This window comes from Pseudophryne corroboree, chromosome 3 (genome assembly GCF_028390025.1).
Source record: "Pseudophryne corroboree isolate aPseCor3 chromosome 3, aPseCor3.hap2, whole genome shotgun sequence".
NCBI classification, from domain to species: Eukaryota; Metazoa; Chordata; class Amphibia; order Anura; family Myobatrachidae; genus Pseudophryne; species Pseudophryne corroboree.
Genome location: NC_086446.1, coordinates 185025679 through 185039984, shown reverse-complemented (window position 1 = coordinate 185039984; position 14306 = coordinate 185025679). Strand labels below are relative to the sequence as shown.

At 46.8% G+C, this 14306-nt stretch overlaps 1 protein-coding gene across 14 annotated transcripts in view; it reads left to right on the top strand.

Annotated features, from left to right (window-relative positions):
* KCNMA1 (potassium calcium-activated channel subfamily M alpha 1) overlaps positions 1 to 14306 on the top strand; it is a 1046495-nt gene that overhangs the window by 875138 nt on the left and 157051 nt on the right. The window lies entirely within an intron of this gene.

The following is a 14306-nucleotide window of genomic DNA, read 5'->3' as shown; positions in this document are numbered from 1 at the left end:
TATAGTCTTTTTGGCTACTGTTACATTTATAGTAATCAAGGGCTGAAGTTCCTTTTTTCAACCTTGTAAATCCCAGTTATCAAAATTTGCACAAAACATCGCCAAAGGGTCTTTTACCAGAGAAATCTTATATATCTTATTAATAAACATCATTATTTTATCCCAGAACTTCCTAATATTCCCACATATAATTATAAAAGGATGCTTGTGAACCTTTACATTTTAAACAATTACCAGATATTCCTGGGATAAGGTGTTTCATCTGGCTCTGAGAAATATATGACCTATGTAGTGTCCGTAAATGTACCTCTTGTAACAAGGTTGAATGTAATATTTTTAATGTTTTTTCTGTATATTTAAGAAGAATAGTAGATGATGTAATTTGAAGTATATCTTCTTTCCATTTCCGTACACATTTAGGCCACAATTTCTCAGGTGTAGAAGGCAACAAATCTGTGTATAAATATCTTATTTTATAAGGTTGAGTACTGCACAACTGATGTATGGATTGCAATTTATCAGGAGTGTCTGGGGCAAGCATGGGCAAAGAAGTGGATTGAATAAAGTGTCTAGATTGTAAATACATGTAAAATTATTTTTGTGAAATATTGAACTTTGAACGTAGTGACTGAAAAGTATATAAATTTCCGCCAGGATCAAACACATCTTTGATAGCACTGATCCCTTCCAACCTCCATTTAAGAAACAAAGCATTTTCTAACCCTGGTGGAAATGATGGGTTACCCGTAAAAAAATTTTTTTTAATATTTGAGTATTTGGAGACACTGTGACGTCTACCTAATGTGTTGTTTATTTGTAACCAAGCAAAATGTGTATCCTTAAACAAAAGATTATTGAGAGCAATAGGTGGTAATTCGGATTGCGGGACATGTAGGAGAGCAGCTAAAGAATAAGGATGTCACAACTGAGGGCCTGAGCTGACGGGAGGCAGCCTCAGTTGTAGGGGCTGAGATGTACCGGAACCTGGGAGGTTGTATCAGACACATGAATACTGAAGAAGAAAAGACAACTCTTTTTCATGGGGCACTCTTATCAAATAATCTAAAACTTAACTTTTATTATTAGAAATTGAACTCACATTGACATACTAACATATAACATACATTCTCATTAATCAAGACGTCACTGACTAGGCCGCAACAAGTACTATCTGACATTATCTTTTGGCTCAATAAATTTAGTATGTATCCAATTGTACTACTAATTGTATGAGTATCAATAATTGATTGATATCATGCCACAGATTAATTATAAACAAACCAATCAATTGTTTATTCAACCATAATCTTTGATGTACTGCAACAATTAATGGTTCCCAAAGTTATATCTGAGGTACTTAACGTGGCTAACTACACATACTTCCCAATATTGATATATGGTAAGGCCAGGTTTCTCAGCCAATCACACGTGTGTAGTTTTTTTGACCAGCTAAAAATGTAACATAATACAATTGTATACAAAAGATTAAGTCAGAAGGAAGATAGGGAAAAATAGGTGACTAAATGCCGGGTTTCTGCTTTTGGTAATCTGCTATAAAGCATCATTTTTTCCCCCACAACCAATTTAGTATCATAGGTTGTATCAGACCCCTGGACATGTAAGTAACATGAATAATAACTGCCCGAAGGCGTGACCACGACAACTTGGATAAAAGTCAATGATGTTTATTATGACAACTCCGCAACACAGCAGCAGTAAAAGAAAACGTAAAAGTCAGCAAAGAATAAATACAGTTCCTGGGTACTACAGGATGGCAGGAGCCACAGGGCACTGGTAGTGTGAGATAGTTCTTATGATCTTCTAGATGGAAAGTCCTTACCAGGCCCGACTGTAGCAATGGAGATAACCCAGGATTGTGCCAGCTGGTGTTCCAGGAAAAGCTGGGTTGCTGAAGATAAAACAGCTGCTGTGGATACTGGCTGGAACCAGACTGTTGTTAGCACGGAGTGGATACTGGCTGGAACCAGTTAAATAATAAATGAACTTGGGAGCGATGAAATATGAACTGAAATGTAGAACTTGAGAGCGGAGAAATAATAATACCGGTGGAGAGTGGTAAAGTGTAGAAAGGACACCGGCCCTTTAAGGGAAGCTGTACTCTGCTGGAAGCTGAGCTGGAAGCAGGTAATGTTGTAGCTGGAAACAGATGAATCCACAATGGATTGGAGAGTCAGGCTACACCGCAGGTGGAATGCTGGTGCGGGTCTCTATGGTGGAAGTCTTGAGACAGGAGCTGGAACCTGGAAGACAATCACAGGAGAGAGACAAACAGGAACTAGGTTTGACAACCAAAGCACTGACGCCTTCCTTGCTCAGGCACAGTGTATTTATACCTGCAGCAAGGAAGGGATTGGCTAGGCAATTATGCAGATTATCAATACTGAGAACAGATTGGTGGAAATGATCAGCTGACAGAATCCAAGATGGCTGCGCCCATGCAGACACTTGGAGGGAAGTTTGGTTTGTAATCCATGTGGTAATGAAAACAGTAATGGCGGCGCCGGCCACCGGAGACAGGAGGCGCCAGGCTGACAGATGCAGATCCAACCACGCGGACACAGCGGAGGCCGCGGCTGACATAATCGCCACTCAGACACTCTGCATGCAGAAGTTCAGGGACGGCGGCGGAGGCCGCGGGAGACGCCATGCCAGGTGTAATATGGCGTTTACTGTGACAGCGTCCCAGAGTGACAGGAGAGGATACAGGAATGTACACATCAGGATAACAGATGGGATCCGGTCCTGGAGCGCTGAGCCAGCCTTAGGAGGCATCTGATGGGTAAGAAATGGCGTCCAGATACCCGGATCGTGACAGCACCCCCCCCTTTAGGAGTGGCCCCAGGACACTTCTTTGGCTTTTGAGGAAACTTGGAATGGAATCTCCGGACCAAGGCAGGAGCATGGACATCAGAAGCATTGGTCCATGAACGTTCCTCAGGACCATAACCCTTCCAGTCAATAAGATATTGTAGTTGACCGTAACGGTGACATGAGTCCAGGATCTTGGCCACTTCATACTCAACGCCTCGTTGAGTTTGGACTTTCGGAGTTGGAGGAAGTGAGGAATGAAACCGATTCAAGATCAGCGGTTTCAACAGGGAAACATGGAATGTCCTGGGTATTTTTAAGAAGGGAGGCAACTGGAGTCTGTAAGCAACAGGATTGATGACTTGTTCAATCTTGAAAGGACCGATATAGCGAGGTGCAAACTTCATACTGGGAACTCTTAACCTCAAATTCTTCGTGGATAACCATACCCGATCACCCACCTTGAGAGCAGGAACTGCTCGACGCTTCTTATCCGCAAACTTCTTGTACCTGAACGATGCCTTGAGCAGAGCTGATCGTACGCTCTTCCAGATATTGGCAAACTGATGCAAGGTGATATCCACTGCGGGAACAGAAGTTGCTGGAAGCGGTTGGAACTCAGGGACTTTAGGGTGGAATCCAAAGTTAGTGAAGAATGGTGTTGAAGCAGATGAAGAATGATACTGGTTGTTATGACAGAACTCGGCCCAGGGAAGTAATTGAACCCAGTCATCTTGAGAGGAGGACACATAGATGCGGAGGAAGGCCTCCAAGTCCTGATTCACCCTCTCGGTTTGACCATTGGTCTGAGGATGGTAAGCCGTGGAAAACTTTAGCTTGACTTGGAGGACTTGACATAAACTTCGCCAGAATTTGGCTGTGAATTGAACTCCTCGATCTGAGATAATTTCTTCAGGAGGACCGTGGAGTCGGAAGATCTCTTGTATGAATACTTGAGCCAACTTGGAAGCTGACGGAAGACCGGTGAGAGGAATGAAGTGTGCCATCTTGGTGAACCGGTCAACTACCACCCAGATGGTATTGAACTTGTTGCACATGGGTAAATCTGTAATAAAATCCATCGACAAATGGGTCCAAGGTCGACGGGGAACAGATAGTGGAACCAGTTGCCCCGCAGGCGACTGGCGGGATACCTTATGTTGAGCACACTTTGGGCAAGATGCAATAAACTCCAAGACGTCCTTTTTCAGAGTTGGCCACCAATAGGACCTAGAGATAAACTCCAGGGTTTTTTGGATACCTGTATGTCCGGCAAAACGGGAAGCATGGGCCCAATGCATGAGCTTCTTCCTTAGCATCGGTTTCACAAAACTTTTCCCTGATGGGGGCGTAGAGTCCATCCCTACCGTGGAGAATGCCACCGGATTTATAATAGGATGCTTGTCTGAAGACTCTGACTCATTTTCTTGCTCCCATGAGCGGGAAAGGGCATCGGCCTTGCGATTCTGAGAGCCCGGACAGAACTGGAGTTTAAAGTCGAACCTGGAAAAGAAAAGTGCCCATCTGGCCTGACGAGGGTTGAGACATTGTGCGCCTTTCAGATATAAAAGGTTCTTGTGGTCTGTAAGTATGGTGATTGGATGAGAAGCTCCCTCCAACAGATACCTCCACTCTTCTAGAGCGAGCTTGATGGCTAGCATCTCCTGGTCGCCAATGGCATAGTTGCGCTCAGCTGGGGAGAACTTCCGGGAGAAGAAACTGCAAGGGTGTAAATGGCCATCTTTAGCCCTCTGAGATAACACCGCTCCTACTCCAACGGAGGAGGCATCCACCTCTAAGATGAAAGGAGAGTCGATGTCAGGCTGTTTCAGAACAGGCGCAGAGATGAACCTTTGTTTTAACAGATGAAATGCTTGCATGGCTTCTTCAGACCACTTGGACGGGTAAGCACCCTTCTTAGTGAAAGCAGTAATAGGCGCCACAATGGTGGAAAAGTCTCGTATAAACTTTCGGTAATAGTTGGCGAACCCTAAGAACCTCTGGACCCCTTTGAGGGTTAAGGGTACCGGCCAATTTTGGATTGCTTGTAGTTTCTCAGGATCCATCTCTAGTCCGGAACCGGACACAATGTACCCTAGAAACGGAATGGACTTGACTTCAAAGACGCATTTTTCTAATTTGCAATAGAGATGATTGACACGGAGACGGGACAGAACCTCTTTAACCCAAAAACGATGTTCCTCTAAATCGTTGGCAAAAATGAGGATATCGTCTAGATAGACCACGACATGACGGTATAGAATGTCTCTGAAGATCTCATTGACAAAATGCTGGAAGACAGCTGGAGCATTGCTCAATCCGAAGGGCATGACGAGGTACTCATAATGTCCGTCACGGGTGTTAAAGGCGGTCTTCCACTCGTCACCCTCACGGATCCGGATGAGATTGTATGCACCTCTCAAGTCCAGCTTTGTAAAGATGGTAGCTCCGCTAACTCTGTCAAAGAGCTCAGTAATCAGGGGTAAAGGATAACGGTTCTTGATGGTAATGTCGTTCAAACCTCTGTAGTCAATGCACGGCCGCAGACCACCATCTTTCTTTTTTACAAAAAAGAAGCCTGCGCCGGCTGGAGAAGAAGAAGGTCGAATGAACCCCTTTGCTAGGTTCTCTTTAATATATTCCTCCATAGAATGCGTCTCAGGCAGAGACAACGGATAAGTTCGGCCTCGAGGTGGAACCTTCCCTGGAACGAGATCAATCGGGCAGTCCCATTCTCTATGAGGAGGAAGGATATCAGCAGAAGCTTTACTGAACACATCCGTGAAATCTTGATATGGAGGAGGTGGAACATCAGACGACCTGGGGGAGGAAGAACAGACAGGCAATACTTTAAACAAACATGTCTCAGCACAGGAGGAACCCCATGCCAGGATTTGCGTAGTCGTCCAATCAATTGTAGGATTGTGAAGACGGAGCCATGGAAGGCCCAGGACCACAGGATGTGTGGCTCTTGGAATCACTAAAAAAGAAATAAGTTCGGAATGAAGAACTCCCACTCTCAGACGAACTGGTAGAGTCCTTAAAGAAATAACTGCATCAAAAATTTTGCTGCCATCCACGGCAGTTAAAGAAATGGACGAAGGAAGTCTCTCGGTGGGTAGGGACCACCGTTTAACATAGGCTTCGGTAATAAAGTTCCCAGCTGCTCCGGAATCAAGGAGGGCAATGACGTTCCGATAACGTTGAGCAACTTGAAGCGAGACTGGGAGATTACAATCTTGAGGAGATGGAGAGGAGATCATTACTCCTAGCCGGCCCTCTCCTTGGCGAGCTAGGATTTGGAGTTTCCCGGACGTTTGGGACAGGCATTAATGGTGTGAGACGGAGCTGCACAATAGAGACAGAGAGACTCGGAGAGACGTCTTCGGCGCTCAGCAGGAGTTAAACGGGAACGGCCAAGTTGCATGGGCTCATCTTTAGATGGTGACAGTTGACGAGGAGGAGGAGCAGAAGATTTTGGAGCAGATGATCTTCCACGCTCAGTTGCTCTCTCTCTGAAACGTAAATCAACTTTCGTGCAGAGTGAGATTAGCTCATCTAACTTAGAAGGTAAGTCTCTGGTAGCTAACTCATCTTTAATACGCTCAGATAAGCCATGCCAGAATGCAGCATACAGGGCCTCGTCGTTCCATGCCAGTTCGGATGCCAGGATCTGGAACTGTATCAGATATTGTCCTACAGTACGTGACCCCTGGCGTAAACGGAGAATCTCGGATGAAGCTGAGGTTACCCGGCCTGGCTCGTCGAAGATGCGCCTGAATGTTGACACGAAGGCAGTGTAGGAAGATAGCAGGGTGTCGGACCTCTCCCATAACGGTGATGCCCAATCAAGGGCTGAGCCACTGAGAAGAGAAATAATGTAGGCAATTTTTGTACGGTCACTGGGAAAATTGCCAGGTTGTAGCTCAAACTGAATCTCACACTGGTTGAGAAATCCCCTGCAGAATCTTGGAGATCCGTCAAATTTTGCTGGCGTTGGAAGATGAAGACGTGGAGCAGAAATGGGTAAGGTGGGTGGGGTTATAGCTGGAGTCACTGTGGTTGACGCACCAGACGCGCCTGATCCACGGAGAGTTGTCTGAATCCCATCCAGCCGAGTAGAGAGATCCTGGAGACAGCGGATGATGTGGCCCTGTGCAGCCTCCTGATGTTCTAGTCGGGCTGCCAGTTCTTGCATCGGCCTGGCCGCTTGATCCTGGTCTCCGGCTGGATTCATTAGGTCAGTGCTTACTGTCACAACTGAGGGCCTGAGCTGACGGGAGGCAGCCTCAGTTGTAGGGGCTGAGATGTACCGGAACCTGGGAGGTTGTATCAGACCCCTGGACATGTAAGTAACATGAATAATAACTGCCCGAAGGTGTGACCACGACAACTTGGATAAAAGTCAATGATGTTTATTATGACAACTCCGCAACACAGCAGCAGTAAAAGAAAACGTAAAAGTCAGCAAAGAATAAATACAGTTCCTGGGTACTACAGGATGGCAGGAGCCACAGGGCACTGGTAGTGTGAGATAGTTCTTATGATCTTCTAGATGGAAAGTCCTTACCAGGCCCGACTGTAGCAATGGAGATAACCCAGGATTGTGCCAGCTGGTGTTCCAGGAAAAGCTGGGTTGCTGAAGATAAAACAGCTGCTGTGGATACTGGCTGGAACCAGACTGTTGTTAGCACGGAGTGGATACTGGCTGGAACCAGTTAAATAATAAATGAACTTGGGAGCGATGAAATATGAACTGAAATGTAGAACTTGAGAGCGGAGAAATAATAATACCGGTGGAGAGTGGTAAAGTGTAGAAAGGACACCAGCCCTTTAAGGGAAGCTGTACTCTGCTGGAAGCTGAGCTGGAAGCAGGTAATGTTGTAGCTGGAAACAGATGAATCCACAATGGCTTGGAGAGTCAGGCTACACCGCAGGTGGAATGCTGGTGCGGGTCTCTATGGTGGAAGTCTTGAGACAGGAGCTGGAACCTGGAAGACAATCACAGGAGAGAGACAAACAGGAACTAGGTTTGACAACCAAAGCACTGACGCCTTCCTTGCTCAGGCACAGTGTATTTATACCTGCAGCAAGGAAGGGATTGGCTAGGCAATTATGCAGATTATCAATACTGAGAACAGATTGGTGGAAATGATCAGCTGACAGAATCCAAGATGGCTGCGCCCATGCAGACACTTGGAGGGAAGTTTGGTTTGTAATCCATGTGGTAATGAAAACAGTAATGGCGGCGCCGGCCACCGGAGACAGGAGGCGCCAGGCTGACAGATGCAGATCCAACCACGCGGACACAGCGGAGGCCGCGGCTGACGTAATCGCCACTCAGACACTCTGCATGCAGAAGTTCAGGGACGGCGGCGGAGGCCGCGGGAGACGCCATGCCAGGTGTAATATGGCGTTTACTGTGACAGCGTCCCAGAGTGACAGGAGAGGATACAGGAATGTACACATCAGGATAACAGATGGGATCCGGTCCTGGAGCGCTGAGCCAGCCTTAGGAGGCATCTGATGGGTAAGAAATGGCGTCCAGATACCCGGATCGTGACAAAGGATATACAATAAGCATAGCTATAAGTTTTTTAACGATGAGCTGTTGGATGTGTATTTTACATTTTGTTACAATAAAGAGAGTGCTCAGCGTTTTAGTTCGTTCAAGTTGTTGTGAGATTGAAAGATGCATTTTACCACTATGCTTTATCTATTAGCTATGTTGGGATTTTGTTGTGCTTTGAATACACCCTTTTGAAGGCACATTTATTTTATCCAATAATGGTTAACTGGCCATAAGACATGGGCCCTCATTCCGAGTTGTTCGCTCGCTAGCTGCTTTTAGCAGCATTGCACACGCTAGGCCGTCGCCCTCTGGGAGTGTATCTTAGCATAGCAGAATTGCGAACGAAAGATTAGCAGAATTACTACTAAACAATTCTTTGCAGTTTCTGAGTAGCTCCAGGCCTACTCACAGATTGCGATCACCTCAGTCCGTTTAGTTCCTGGTTTGACGTCACAAACACGCCCTGCGTTCGGCCAGACACTCCCGCGTTTTTCCCTGACACGCCTGCGTTTTTAGCCAATGCCGTGAAAACGCTGAGTTGCCGCCCAGAAACGCCCCTTTCCTGTCAATCATTTACCGAACAGCAGTGCGACTGAAAAGCGTCGTACGAACACCAGCAAATCTACTAAGTTTTGTGTTAAAAAACTTAGCGCATGCGCGCTGCGTACCATGCGCATATAGCAACAAATCGCAGCATAGCGAAAATCGGCAATGAGCGAACAACTCGGAATGACCACCATTGTGCAATAAGCTATTTAGGTGAGTGGTAAGAATGTTGCACATATTAATAAATATATAATTGATCAAATATACCTGTGCCCTTCTACAGGGCCGGCTCCAGGCCTACTAGCACCCTGAGCGAGAAAATGTAAATGCGCACCCCCCCCTTCCAGGTAAAGTGGGCGTGGCCTCTGGAAAAGTGGGCGTGGTCTCGTAACTTCATATTATCAGACTATAAGTATATTTTCACACCCCCTCTACGCACACAGTTAGCAGCCTTACACATAGCCACAGTAGTGTTCCTTACACACAATGTCTCCAGTATAGTGTCAGATACACATAATGTCTCCAGTATAGTGCCAGATACACATAATGTGCAGTGCCAGATAGATATAATATGCCCCCGAGCAGTGCCAGCTACACATGACATGCCCCGCAGCAGTGCCAGCTACACATGACATGCCCCGCAGCAGTGCCAGCTACACATGACATGCCCCGCAGCCATGCCAGCTACACCTGACATGCCCCCCAGCAGTGCCAGCTACACATGACATGCCCCGCAGCCGTGCCAGCTACACATGTCATGCCCCCCAGCAGTGCCAGCTACACACAATATGCCCCCCAGCAGTGCCAGCTACACATGATAGTGTTCACTTTTTAGGGCAGGGCCCTGATCACAGGGAGGGCACATTTTTAAGTTAGGAGGGCAAAATGATGTACATACTGTAATGCTTGTTGTTCCCATACCTACATGCCAAAGCATGGACAGTGCGCGCCTACGGCGCGCACCAAAAATTTAGGGGCGTTGCTTCGTGGGGAAGGTGCGTGGCAATTCGCATAACACCACACAGTAGTGCAGCTAATACACATTGCACCAGGTAGAACCTCCTATACACTTTGCGCCAGGCAGAGCACGTTAGACACTTTGCGCCAGGCAGAGCACGTTAGATACTTTGCGCCAGGAAGAGCACTGAGACACATTGTGCCAGGAAGAGCACCGAGACACATTGCGCCAGGAAGAGCACTGAGACACATTGCGCCAGGCAGAGCACTGAGACACATTGCGCCAGGCAGAGCACTGAGACACATTGCGCCAGGCAGAGCGCTGAGACACATTGCGCCAGGCAGAGCGCTGAGACACATTGCGCCAGGCAGAGCACTGAGACACATTGCACCAGGCAGAGCACTGAGACACATTGCGCCAGGTAGAGCACTGAGACACATTGCCTAGCCACAGACGCCTAGCGGGAACACTACATGATATGCTCCCCAGCCGTGCCAGCTACACATGACATGCCCCCCAGCAGTGCCAGCAACACGTGATATGCCCCCCAGCAGTGCCAGCAACACATGACATGCCCCCCAGCAGTGCCAGATACATAAATGGCCACACAGTGCCAGATATGTCCCCACAGTTCCAGATACATAAATGCCCCTACAGTGCCAGATACATAAATGCCCCCACAGTGCCAGATACATAAATGCCCCCACAGTGCCAGATACATAAATGCCCCCACAGTGCAGATATGCCCTCACAGTGCCAGATACATAAATGCCCCCACAGTGCCAGATATGCCCCCCCAGTGCCAGATACATAAATGCCCCCAGTGCCAGATAAATAAATGCCCCCACAGTGCCAGATAAATAAATGCCCCCACAGTGCCGGTATGCCCCCACAGTGCCAGATAAATAAATGCCCCCACAGTGCAGATATGCCCCCACAGTGGCAGATACATAAATTCCCCCACAGTGCCAGATAAATAAATGCCCCGACAATGCTGATATGCCCCCACAGTGCCAGATACATAAATGCCCTTACAGTGCCAGATTAAAATGCCCCCAGTGCTAGATACATAAATGCCCCCACAGTGCCAGATACATAAATGACCCCCTACAGTGCAGATATGCCCCCACAGTGCCAGATACATAAATGTCCCCAGTGCCAGATACATAAATGACCCCACAGTTCCAGATACATAAATGCCCCCACAGTTCCAGATACATAAATGCCCCCACAGTGCCAGATACATAAATGCCCCCACAGTGCAGATATGCCCCCACAGTGCCAGATACATAAATGCCCCCACAGTGCAGATATGCCCCCACAGTGCCAGATACATAAATGCCCCCACAGTGCAGATGACCCCACAGTGCCAGATATTACCCCACAGTGACAGATATGCCCCCACACAGTGCCCGATCCATAAATGCCCCCCACAATACCTGCAGCGCTGGGAGGGGGAGTGCTGCTGTCTGAGGGCGCGGGACTGGAGGACTCTTCCAAAACGATGGTGTGTGCTCTATGCGTGGTGCCGGCGTCTGACTTCAGACGCCGGCACCGCACAGCGCGCATAGTGCGCACACACAGTTTAAGCAAGGCCGGGTAGAGCTGCACAGGGCCGGCTCCAGGTACGAATATGGTGGTGCCAGCGCGTGGCGCCCCGCGCCCCGCGCGGCCGCTCTATTCGAACATGCCTGGAGCCGGCCCTGCCCTTCTAGTTGCACCTAGTCCGAAGAGAGTTTGCTAATGCCAATGATATTTTCCCGAAAATGCATATTATCCACATTGCTATGGCACATAGATACTACGCTGATTAAAGTTATATGCTGCATGTATATATTCTGTGTATGACTGCAGCTGTATCTGTAGATAAAATGCTACTTTACAGTGTCAGTGGCTGTTTTCCACAGTAGCATTTCACACACAGACACAGATACAGCTGCAGTTGCACACAGAATATATTCATGCCACATATTATTTTAATCAGTATAATCTGCTTGTGTGTTGTACTTGCATAGCAATGCAAATGAGACACATTATTGGGGAAAAAAGATGCATGGTGCTGGCTCTCATGCACCCTGCGTGCCATGACTCATAACGTACAGAGGCTACACTAGGAAGGACGTATCTGTATTTTGGTTATTTAATTGTGTTATATTATAATCAGTTGTGTAATTAAATATTTACATGGAGATGTTAAATCTGCCCCAGTTATACAAATGGAGAAAAATTTAAAATCCTATACAGATGTGTCCTCATATACTGTGGCTTCAGTCACGCCAAACAGTCCCTTTCAGTGTTCCAGGGTCTGGGCAACATTGTTGCGCTAAATGTCTTTTTCACTGGGACTGTCCATCTTACTCACACAAATAAAACAACTGTAAGAAACAAAACTACTTTGCTAGACTGCACTGATCAATTTGCTGTGAGTCTGTGCACAAAGTGCTACGATGCAGTGGCCACAGATTATTCTCACACCAAGTCCCATCTGAAACTTTGTATATGTTAAAAACGAATTCCTGTGTGGTTAAAGTCACAATTTGAGTGTTGTTTCACTGCGTCTGCGATGTGAATAAGACACAAACTTTAAAGAAAAATAATCGTTATGGTAAAATTTACCGTTGATAACAGGATAACATTGGGATATGATGATGCGACAGCGGATTTGCACCAAACGGTCAAAGCTTTTGGCCTCCCAGCATGCAACGGGCCCGTCCATATATCCCCGCCTCCTGGCTCAGGTAAATCAGTTGTTTTTCCAAAGCGCAATGCAGGAACATCATAGAGACCTCTAATCAGGCGAGAAGAACACACATGCACACCCTTTTGTACAAGAAGGAAGAGGTTAGTGAGTGAAAAGGATCCTCAAATCAGGTGCGTCAGTGTGGGATCCCTGTCTATCCTGTGGAGAAATAGCGTTATCAACGGTAAGTTTTATCATAACGATTATTTCTCTGGCAGGGTCCACAGGTTATCCACAGGATAACATTGGGATGTCCCAAAGCAATTTAGTGGTGGGGACGCTCCTGATTGGACAGGAGAATCCTTCACCCGAATTCAGCGTCCTGAGAGGCAAAGGTATCAAAGGCATAAAGTCTACTGATTGTGTTGATGGAAAACCATGTGGCTGCCTTACATATCTGTTCTGCTGAAGCACCACGTTATGCTGTCCATGATGAACCTAACTTATGAGTAGAGTGAGCAGAGACATTAGCCGGAACAGGGAGATCAGCTTGAAAGTATGCTTCTGAAATTGTCATCCAAAGCCACTTCGCCAGTGTCTGCTTCTCAGCAGGCCAAATCCATAGAGAACGAAGAGAGTGTCTGTCTTTCTTATGGCACTGGTACGATCCACGTATATCTTTAAGGCACGGACTATATCCAACGATGTATCTCCCGCAGAAAGGTCCGGCCCCTGGAAGGCCGGGACTACAATTTCTTCATTAAGGTGGAATTTAAACACCACCTTAGGACGATACCCAGATTTAGTTCTGAACGCCTCTCTATCTGTATAAAAAATCAGAAAAGAAGGGCGGTATAACAATGCCCCTAAATCTGAAACTCTTCTAGCTGAAGCAATAGCCAGTAGAAAGAGAACTTTAGCTGTCAACCATTTAAGATCCACTAATTTAAGTGGTTCAAATGGGGCAACTTGAGGACCTTAAGGACTAAACTTAAGTCCCAAGGCACTGTAGGAGGAACAAAATGGAGGTTAAATGTGCAGCATTCCCTGGAAAAATGTGCACACCTCCTGTAGGTTAGCAATTTTCTTGTGGAACCATACAGTCAATGCTGACACTTGCCCTCTCAAGGAAGCCACCCGTAAACTTTTGACCATTCCTGCCTGAAGGAATGCCAAGACTGTAGAAACTCTGAACGCCCTATGGTCAAATTTCCGGTCACTGCACCATTGAATATAGGCTTGCCATATTCAGTGATAAATGCAAGCTAAGAAAGGTTTCCTTGCTCAGAGCATTGTTTGAATTACTTGTTGTGAGAATCCTCTTGCTTTCAGGATGGAAGTCTCAAGAGCCACGCCGTCAAAGACAGTCGATCCAGGTGCATGTAATAGCAAGGACCCTGAGACAGTAGATCTGGACGTTGAGAGAGTAGGAATGGAGCATCCATTGACAGCCTCTGCAGATCTGTGTACCAATGTCTTCTGGGCCAAACCGAAGCTATTTGTATCACAGCACCCTTCTTTCGCATTACCCTGGGAAACACATAGTCCAGACGAAAGTCCCATCTCACTGACAGGGCATCCACAAAGATCGCTCTGGGATCCTTTGTTCTTAACCTGTATGCGGGAACTTTATTGTTCTGGCGTGACGCCATGAAATCTATTTCCGGTAACCCCCATTGTGTCTACCAGAATTTGGAAGACCTCTGGGTATAAAGCCCATT